Source organism: Jaculus jaculus, chromosome 18, assembly GCF_020740685.1.
Source record: "Jaculus jaculus isolate mJacJac1 chromosome 18, mJacJac1.mat.Y.cur, whole genome shotgun sequence".
In the NCBI taxonomy this organism is placed as follows: Eukaryota; Metazoa; Chordata; class Mammalia; order Rodentia; family Dipodidae; genus Jaculus; species Jaculus jaculus.
This window is the reverse complement of record NC_059119.1, coordinates 31,886,951-31,895,278: the sequence shown is the minus strand read 5'-3', so window position 1 is coordinate 31,895,278 and position 8,328 is coordinate 31,886,951. Positions and strand designations below refer to the sequence as shown.

General features: G+C 43.4%; 1 protein-coding gene across 5 annotated transcripts in view; it reads left to right on the top strand.

Annotated features, from left to right (window-relative positions):
• The first annotated feature begins 284 nt into the window (after window positions 1-284).
• Window positions 285-8,328, top strand: part of Csgalnact2 (chondroitin sulfate N-acetylgalactosaminyltransferase 2) — a 31,114-nt gene continuing 23,070 nt past the window's right edge. For 2 of the 5 annotated variants that reach the window (XM_045137575.1, XM_045137570.1), the window contains exon 1: window positions 285-390. The gene's annotated coding sequence lies outside the window, so the exon portion shown is untranslated. Of the gene's footprint in view, window positions 391-499; window positions 547-623; window positions 827-8,328 lie in introns of those variants that run through there. The other 3 variants (XM_045137573.1, XM_045137571.1, XM_045137572.1) reach the window with 3 other exon arrangements.

Here is an 8,328-nt window from a genome sequence, read left to right as displayed (position 1 = left end):
GGTTTGTCGCCAGCAAAGACAGCCCAGGGGCATTGCTGCAAGCCCAGCAGATGCTTGCACTGGCGCCAGCACCCACGCCTGGGTTTCCAGCGGTCCTCAGCCCTAGGAGGTGGGGTGGGCGGGGCCATCGCGCTGTGGGCGTGGCCGTCCCGGTGTGGGCGTGGCCTGCGGCCGTGGGCGGCGCGCTCCTCCACCGCGGCCTCATTTCCTCGCGCGCGCCGGAAGTGGCGGGTGTGGGCGCGGCGGCGCGCCCGGGAGGGCCGGGTCGGGGTGTGTGTGTGTGGGGGTGGGGGGGCGTTGGTTACGGGGCGCGCTGGCTGCCGAGTGTACCCGCTGTCGGCCCCGGGGCGAGGCTGCGGACGGACGGACTGGCCGACGGAAGGCCGCGCGGTGAGTGCCGCCCTCCCTCGGCCGCGCGGGCGCCGTCAGCGCGCACGTCCCGAGCACGCGCACGCGCAGCCTCGCGGGAGGGGGGGGTTCTCCTCGGGCACGAGCCCTGCCGACCCTCCGTGCCCGGCTTCCTACCCTGGACACCGTGGGCTCCTGGTGCGTGCGTGCGTGTGTGTGTGTGTGTGTGTGTGTGTGTGTGTGTGTGTGTGTGTGTGCGTGCCGGCGTCGACAGCGTGACAATTGATGATCCATCCGAAACTTTTCCCTTTGAGCCCTGGTTCATGAAGCCTGAAGGTGTGCTTTTCAGCCCGCTGGTGAAGGGCATTGCAGGCTTTTGACAGTTCACTGTCACTGAAGGCTCCAGGGGCCTTGACTTCTGCTGGCATTCACCATGACCGTCTCATGCTATATTAAAAGAATGCCTTCGATCTTGAAAGTGAGAAGCCAGTGTTTGATGACGGAATGTGCATGAACAGTTTGTATTTATTACTCATTTAAAATGTTCATGGGGCGGGGCGGGGGTGGGGAGGCTGCTGGAGAGATGGCTTAGCGGTTAAGGCACTTGCTTGCAAAACCAAAGGACCCATGTTCAATTCCCCAGGACCCACGAATGCCAGATGCACAAGGGGGTGTGTGTGTCTGGAGTTTATTTGGAGTGGCTGGAGGCCCTAGCACGCCCATTCTCTCTATCTCTCTCTCTCTCCCTCCCTCCCTCCCTCTCCCTCTCTCCCTCCTCTGTCTCTCAACTATATATTGTTTTAAAAGGGCTGGAGAGATGGCTTAGCAGTTAAGGCACTTGCCTGCGAAGCCTAAGGACCCAGGTTCAATTCCCCAGAACCCATGTCAGCCAGATGAACATGGTGGCGGTGTGTGTCTGGAGTTCGTTTGCAGTGGCTGGAGACCCTGGCATGCCTCTTCTCTCTCTATCTGCCTCTTTTGCTCTCTCTAATAAATAAAATATTTAAAAGAAATGTTCGGGGCTGGAGATATGGCTTAGCGGTTAAGCGCTTGCCTGTGAAGCCTAAGGACCACGGTTCGAGGCTCAACTCCCCAAGACCCACGTTAGCCAGATGCATAAGGGGGCGCACGCATCTGAAGTTCATTTGCAGTGGCTGGAGGCCCTGGCGTGCCCATTCTCTCTCTCTCTGTCTACCTGCCTCTTTCTCTGTCTGTCACTCTCAAATAAATAAATAAAAATAATAAACAAAAAAATTTTTAAAAAAAAAAAAATAAAAGAAATGTTCATGTGACTAAAAGAATGCAAAAAGAATGTTGGTTTTCCAATATGTGTGGCTTAGAGAATTTGGAGCTAAGCACACAATTTTAATTCCAAAGGATTTACAAGTTATCTTTTTTTCCCTTAACTTTTTGATGAGTTATAATATACCTATGAAGCCAAATGCATGAATGTTAACCGTATAGGTCAATTAATTGTACATAGTTATTACCTCATTTACTTCACTGCTACATAACTTTAAATTGTATCTGCAGAAGATTTCATGTCAGTTATAGTCCTGCTTCTCTGTATTCTGACTTCTCTCGTCAGCTATTAGTTTTATCTGTTTTGAGCTTCATGAGAGTGTGCTCAGTAAATTGCTTGTGATATCATTTATTCATATCATGGTGTGGTGCTGGTAGTTCTTTTTATTGCTATGTAATATTACATTGTGTTATATGATTGCTCTTCTGTTCATGAACATTTGTGTTTATTTTTTGTGTATTATTTATTTGGACTATTAAGAATACTATAAACACTCTTGTAAACATCTTGGTGAATATGTGGATACATTCTGTCAACTGTAGAATGACCAGTTCATAAGATAGGCTTAAGATTATTTAACATACTTGAAGTCCTCCTATTAACAACTGTAACAGACTCTCTTAACTAATGTAACAGTAAAGGTTGGCAAAAGTACAAGTATTATGAGTTCGGGGTCACATGATTCATTACCATGTTACTAGCTTTGTATTTGCACATCTGTAACAGCCTTCTCCCAGACTGACATTATTTGTCTGTTAGACAAGTCAGTTAGAGCTGGTTCAGATCTGACTCAAAAGTTTGGTGTAACAGTTAGGTAAGAACTGTGTTCCTCAAGATTGTGGTTGTTAGGGGAAATGAAGTAGTGGTTGTTAGGGGAAGTGAAACTCGAAAAGGATACAACTAAAATGGGTTGAAGAATCATGGGATTTCAAGATAACTAATTTACATTATTGTTATACTAGGTAAGGTATAAAATGGAATTATAGGGTTAGTTTCAAATGTGAGTTTGTTTTGGTACTATGGGATGCTAGTGCATTTGTACGTGTCAGAGATGCTATATGAACAGAGAACAGACATCACTCACAAGCCATTTGTGGGAAAGCAATAGTGTGTAAGGAAAGTTCCAGACTGAGCAAACACAAGAAGTAATGGGGTTGAAAAAAACTAAATATTTGAATATTAGCACCCTCAAATTTGGGGGGTGTCCTCTGCCTAATGAACACATAGGCTACTACAAAAAGGAGCAGTAAGTTCTTAAATACTGAAATGTGGAAGACAGGAAGGAATAGCTATGATATGAAAAGTCAATTTGGAAGAACCAGTGTATTTCTGACAGGAGTACTAGAGGTGAGTTGAAAGAGCAGAAATAGGGCTAAAGAGATGGCTCAGCTGTTAAAGGCACTTGAGAACCAAGCCTGATGGGCTGGTTTTGATTCCCTCTGTTTCTCTGTGATGAGGAGGGTCAGGAAATACACTTTCCTGGAGAGCTCGTGGAAAGACAAGTTACTTATGCTAATAGCTCCTTTTGTCCACTCTCCTTCTCTGCCAACTCTTAGTAGATGCCAAGATTATAAAAGAATAGAAATCAGACTTCCAATTAGACTTCTCATTTAGAATGAGACAGTATATGACAGTGGTGCTGTACTCTAAAAGTGCCCATCGATCAGGGTATGGTGGTACATGGTGCATGCCAATTATCTCATCACTTGGGAGGTTGAAGCAGGAAGGTCATGAGTTTCAGGTCAACCTGGGCTACATAGAAAATTCCTAGCCAGCCTTGGCTACATAATAAGACCCTGTCTCAAAAGAGAAAACTAAACCAAAAAGTACCCATGTCTTTATCATTGAGTTCAAGTAGGTTGATTATGATGTGCCTTGTTTTCTTTCCTTCTTTAAAAGGTTTGTGTGTGATTGTACATGCGTGTGTGTGTGTGTGTGTGTGTGTGTGTGTGTGTAGGCCACAGGATAACCTTGGGTTCCTCAGGAATGTTGTCCATGACCCTCCCCTTATCACTTAGGCTAGACCAGCTGGCCAGTGAGCCAGTCTCCACCTCCCCGCTGCTAGAATACCACCGTGCCCCACTTTTGCACATGGGTTCTGGAGGTGGAACTGGGGTTCCTCCTACTTGCAAGGCATACACTTTATTGAGTGAGCTGTCTTCCAGACCCTTGTTTCCTCTATGTGAGGTTTTTTTTTTTTTTTTTCTTCTTAGAGCTCTGTGTCTGCAGTTTTCATCACATTCGAAACTTCTCAGCCCTATTTCTTTAAATATGCCTCGGAATCCCTCTCCCTCAGTAAGAATTCCAATTACTCTGGGCATGGTGGCACATGCCTTTAATCCCAGCACTCACACTCGGGAGGGAGGCAGAGGTAGGAGGATCACCGTGAGTTCAAGGCCACCCTGAGACTAGAGTTAATTCCAGGTCAGCCTGTACCAGAGTGAGACCATACCTCAAAAAAACCAAAAAAAAAAAAAAAAAAAAAAAGAATTCCAATTACGATGACTTGTCTTCATTGCGGATCTACATTTTCTCCATTTCTATTACTTTATCTTTAATTCACTACAGTTTTCTTCTGGAATAGCTAAGCTATTGTCATGGTTTGAATCTCAAATGCTCCTCTCTGCCCCCAGGCTCATAGTTTGAACTCTCAGTCCAAAGCTTATGTGCTGTTTTGAAGACTGGAGCTCTTAGGAGAAAGAGCCTGGCTAAGAGGATGGGGTTGGGCTTTTGAGTTATACCCATCCCTAGTTCTGGTCTAGCTTTACTGGTACAGGCCACGTGGACAACTGCTGCCTCGTGCTTGTCACCATGGGTGGAACCGCTCCTGCTACCATGCTTCTCCTGTCACCATGACCACAGTGTCTCTGAGAACCAAAATAAACCTTCCTTATGTCGTTATGGTCAGGTGTTCTGTCATGGTGGTCAGAAAAGTGACTAATGCATACTGCCAATCCCAGGTAGTGTGTTTCTCGTGTCAGGGATGGACTTTTTCATCCCTGAAGTTTAATTTTTATCCTCCTTCAGTGATTCTATTTAGTTTTTGAGTGTGAGCATGCTTTTAAAATAGAATAGTAATAACTGCTTCAGTGCACGTTTGTGAATTCTCACATCTTTGTCAAGCCTAGGTCAGTCTTAAGCAAGGATGTTTTTAATTATAGCTGGCAATTTTTTTTCTGAGATGGGTTCTCCTATAGCCTAGGCCTTGCCTCAGACTTGCTATGTAGCTGAAGTTGACCTTGAACTCTTGATCCTCCTGCCTGTGTCCCCAAAGTGCTGGGATTATAAGCATATGCCACTGTACCTAGCACAATTTTTATTTCTATGTCAGATACTATGAATTCTATTTTGTTGTTTACTAGATGTTTTATAGTCCCGTAAATATTCTTGAAGCTTATGTTGTTGCTTAGAAACAATGTGATCCTTTCAAATTTGTTGGCAGGACCATACTCATATTTAGAGCTAATTATTTCCAACTTTTGAGGCAAGTCTTTTCTAACAACCCACTGCCCCGTGAATTCTGAGGTTTTTCCAATTTGTCTGGCAGCAATATATACTATTCCTGGTCCTGTCTGATGATTACTGGCTTCTGTGTCCTGTGCTTTTTAATATAGTGCTGTCTTCAGCCTGCTTCCTTATAAGCCGACACTGATCCGTGCTCTGCACAACACCCAAAGGGTGTCCTCTTGGGGTCTCTGGGAGTTGTTTTCTGGTGTTGCATCCTTTGAAACCTTCATTGCCTTGGTCTTCTCAGCCTGTCAGCTTCATTTTGTGAGCTTGGAAGTGTGCTGCTCTGTTTAGACTCCCCCCACACCCCGGGTTATAGCCCAGAGACTGGTTCGTAAGTTGGGAAGTCAGTTGTTTCTCAGTTCCCCAGGGATCACTAGTCTTTATAACCTGGTAGTCAAGATCCTAAAACTATTGTGTCCAGTTTAGGGCACGGGTGTGTTTGGTTTTTGTGGTCTGTTAGTTTGGTGGTGTTTTAGTCCCTGTTACTCCATCTATGGATGAAGTCTCTTAGTCTGTTTTTGAATTAGAATTGATGGCTTCTGAAATTTCTTCCAACTGTGAGGTCTTTGATTTTTGTCTTGCATACCTTTGATAGCTCATTTTCCTATTGCCACATTATCCCTTTCTCTCCCCAAACACTGTATTATTTGCTTGTGTTTAAAAGGTTGGTGGGAATAACTAAGCTGTGACAGACCTTACCAGATACATGCACGTTGCATAGGACGCTGCAGGCCAAGGTGTGCCCACAGCTGTGTGAGTTTCGTTTTGTTTTTTGCCTTGTGGTGCTACGAGTCGACTCCAGGGCTTCATACTTGCTCGGCAAGTACTGTACCGCTGAGCTGCGACCCAGTACCCTGAATACTCCTAACGTGGTAGAGCCGCTGTAATCTAGTCTCCTAGTATGTGGCCAAAGAGGTCCTTGTAGGAACTAGGCAAGTAAAGATTTTAATTGAGATGTCTTATTTTTCCTACTACCACAGAGCTATGCAACTAATATTTGCATGCTAAGATAATTAGTGTTCATTTCAGTGGAAAATAGTCAACTGTAATATTAAATCACATGTAAAACTTCCCATCACCTCTGTTTTTATTAAAGGGAGAGATAGACCACCTTAGCTTTAATGCTCCCCACTTAGTGTATATAACCCTATTTAAATCTTCATTTCTGAGCTGGTGTCACCACTGTCCTAAAAGGATTGTAGGGATGTAAAACGTAGGTGTTAAACTAGTGTCTTTCAGAATTTTTGAATCACAAACTATTATAAATACATTTTATAGAGAGATCTCATTGTGCACGCACATGCATAATCACAGTGCAACACTGATTACTAAACCTGGTATTTTCTCTTTCATTAAAAGTAAATCTTAGCCAGGCGTGGGGGCACATGCCTTTAATCCCAGCACTGGGAGAGCAGAGGTAGGAGGATTGCCGTGAGTTCGAGGCCACCCTGAGACTACATAGTGACTTCTAGGTCAACCTGGGCTAGAGTGAGACCCTACCTTAGAAAACCAAACAAAAAAAAAAAAGGTAAATTTGGGGACTATAAAGATAGCTTTGCAGGTGCTTGCCTGCAAAGCCTAATAACCTGGGTTTGATTCCTCAATACCCTCATAAAAACCAGGTACATAAAGTGGCGCATATATCTGGAGTTTATTTGCAGGGGTAGAGGCCCTGGTGAGCCCATTCACTGTCTGTTTCTCTTTTATCTCTCTCTGCTTACAAATAAAGAATAGAGAAAAGAACAAATGGAATTTTTTTTAAGTAAATCTTTAGTAGTCAACCATAGTTTAAAATACATTCTCTGCATGAAGGAAAGGACCATGAAGTACCCTGTTAATAAAAGGGAGTGGTACTTAGATTATATGCTGTTTTATGATCATTTCACTTCAAAACCATTTGAATATAATATGGTCAAGTGTGTTATCTTTATTAATAATTTATGAAAGATTATATCTCCATATGTTCAATTTTGGACTTTTTTCTTTAACAAGTAGGCTAGTGAGAACTTACAAAAGATACTTCTAAATATATCTTTTCAGTATGACATCCAAGCGCTTTCTTTTTAAAAATATTTTAATTTTTTTATTTATTTGAGAGAAAGCGAGATACAGAAATAGGCAGGGGGAGAGAGAGACAGACAGACAGAATGGGTGCGCTGAGGCCCTCAGCCACTGCAAACGAACTCCAGATGCATGCACCTCCTTGTGCATCTGGCTTATGTGGGTCCTGGGGAGTTGAACCTGGGTCCTTTGGCTTTGCAGACAAGTGCCTTTACTGCTAAGCCATCCCTCTGGCCCACAAGTGCTTTCTTTTGTTAAAGATTATGGTTTTGATGGGGGGCACATGTGTCTGGAGTTTGTTTGCAGTAGCTGGAGGCTTGGTGTGCCCATTCTCTGCGTGTATGTCTTCCTCCCTCCCTCAACCCCCCACCTCTTTCTTTCTGTCAAATAAATAAAAATAAAAATATTTTAAAATGAGTATGGTTTTGAGACATAATATTCAGAACTAATATTATCTTTGCCTCATTTTAAAATTAAATTCTATTTTTAAAACAATTTTTTTCCTATTTTTCTATATCACTTAAACAAGATTTATAGTCAGTAAGAATGATATTATCATAGTAAAAGGTACTTGCAGTGAATTAAATTTTTCAGAATATTTATCATTTGGTTTACTAAAGTAATAAATTTCTTAGGGGAGTTAGGTCCATTATTTGTATTCTACTAGGCATAAGAAATTTTATTCTTCCCTACATTTTAACGCAAATGTGCCACAAAACGTACACAAAATGCAGAATTTTCCATAGAAGGCACCCAGGCCTTTTTTTTTTTTTTTTTTTTTTTTTTTGGTGGTGTGTGTGGTGAGGAGGAGGCTTATGCACATGTGTAGAGATCAGGTGTGGCTCCTCACCTTCCACCTTGTTTGAGGCAGCCCCTCTCGTTGTTTGCTGTTGTGAACACCAGACTAGCTGTACTCCCCTCCCCCCACACCCAACGTCAGGATTCTCTTGGTTCCACCTCCACGTCCCTTAGGTGAACTGGAATTACAGATGCATGTGCTACTTATGTCTGCTTTTATATGATTTCCAGAGATTGAACTTCAGCTGTCAGCTAGCACACAAGCACTTTAAACCACCGAGCCATCTTCCCAGCCCCATCTAGGTTTT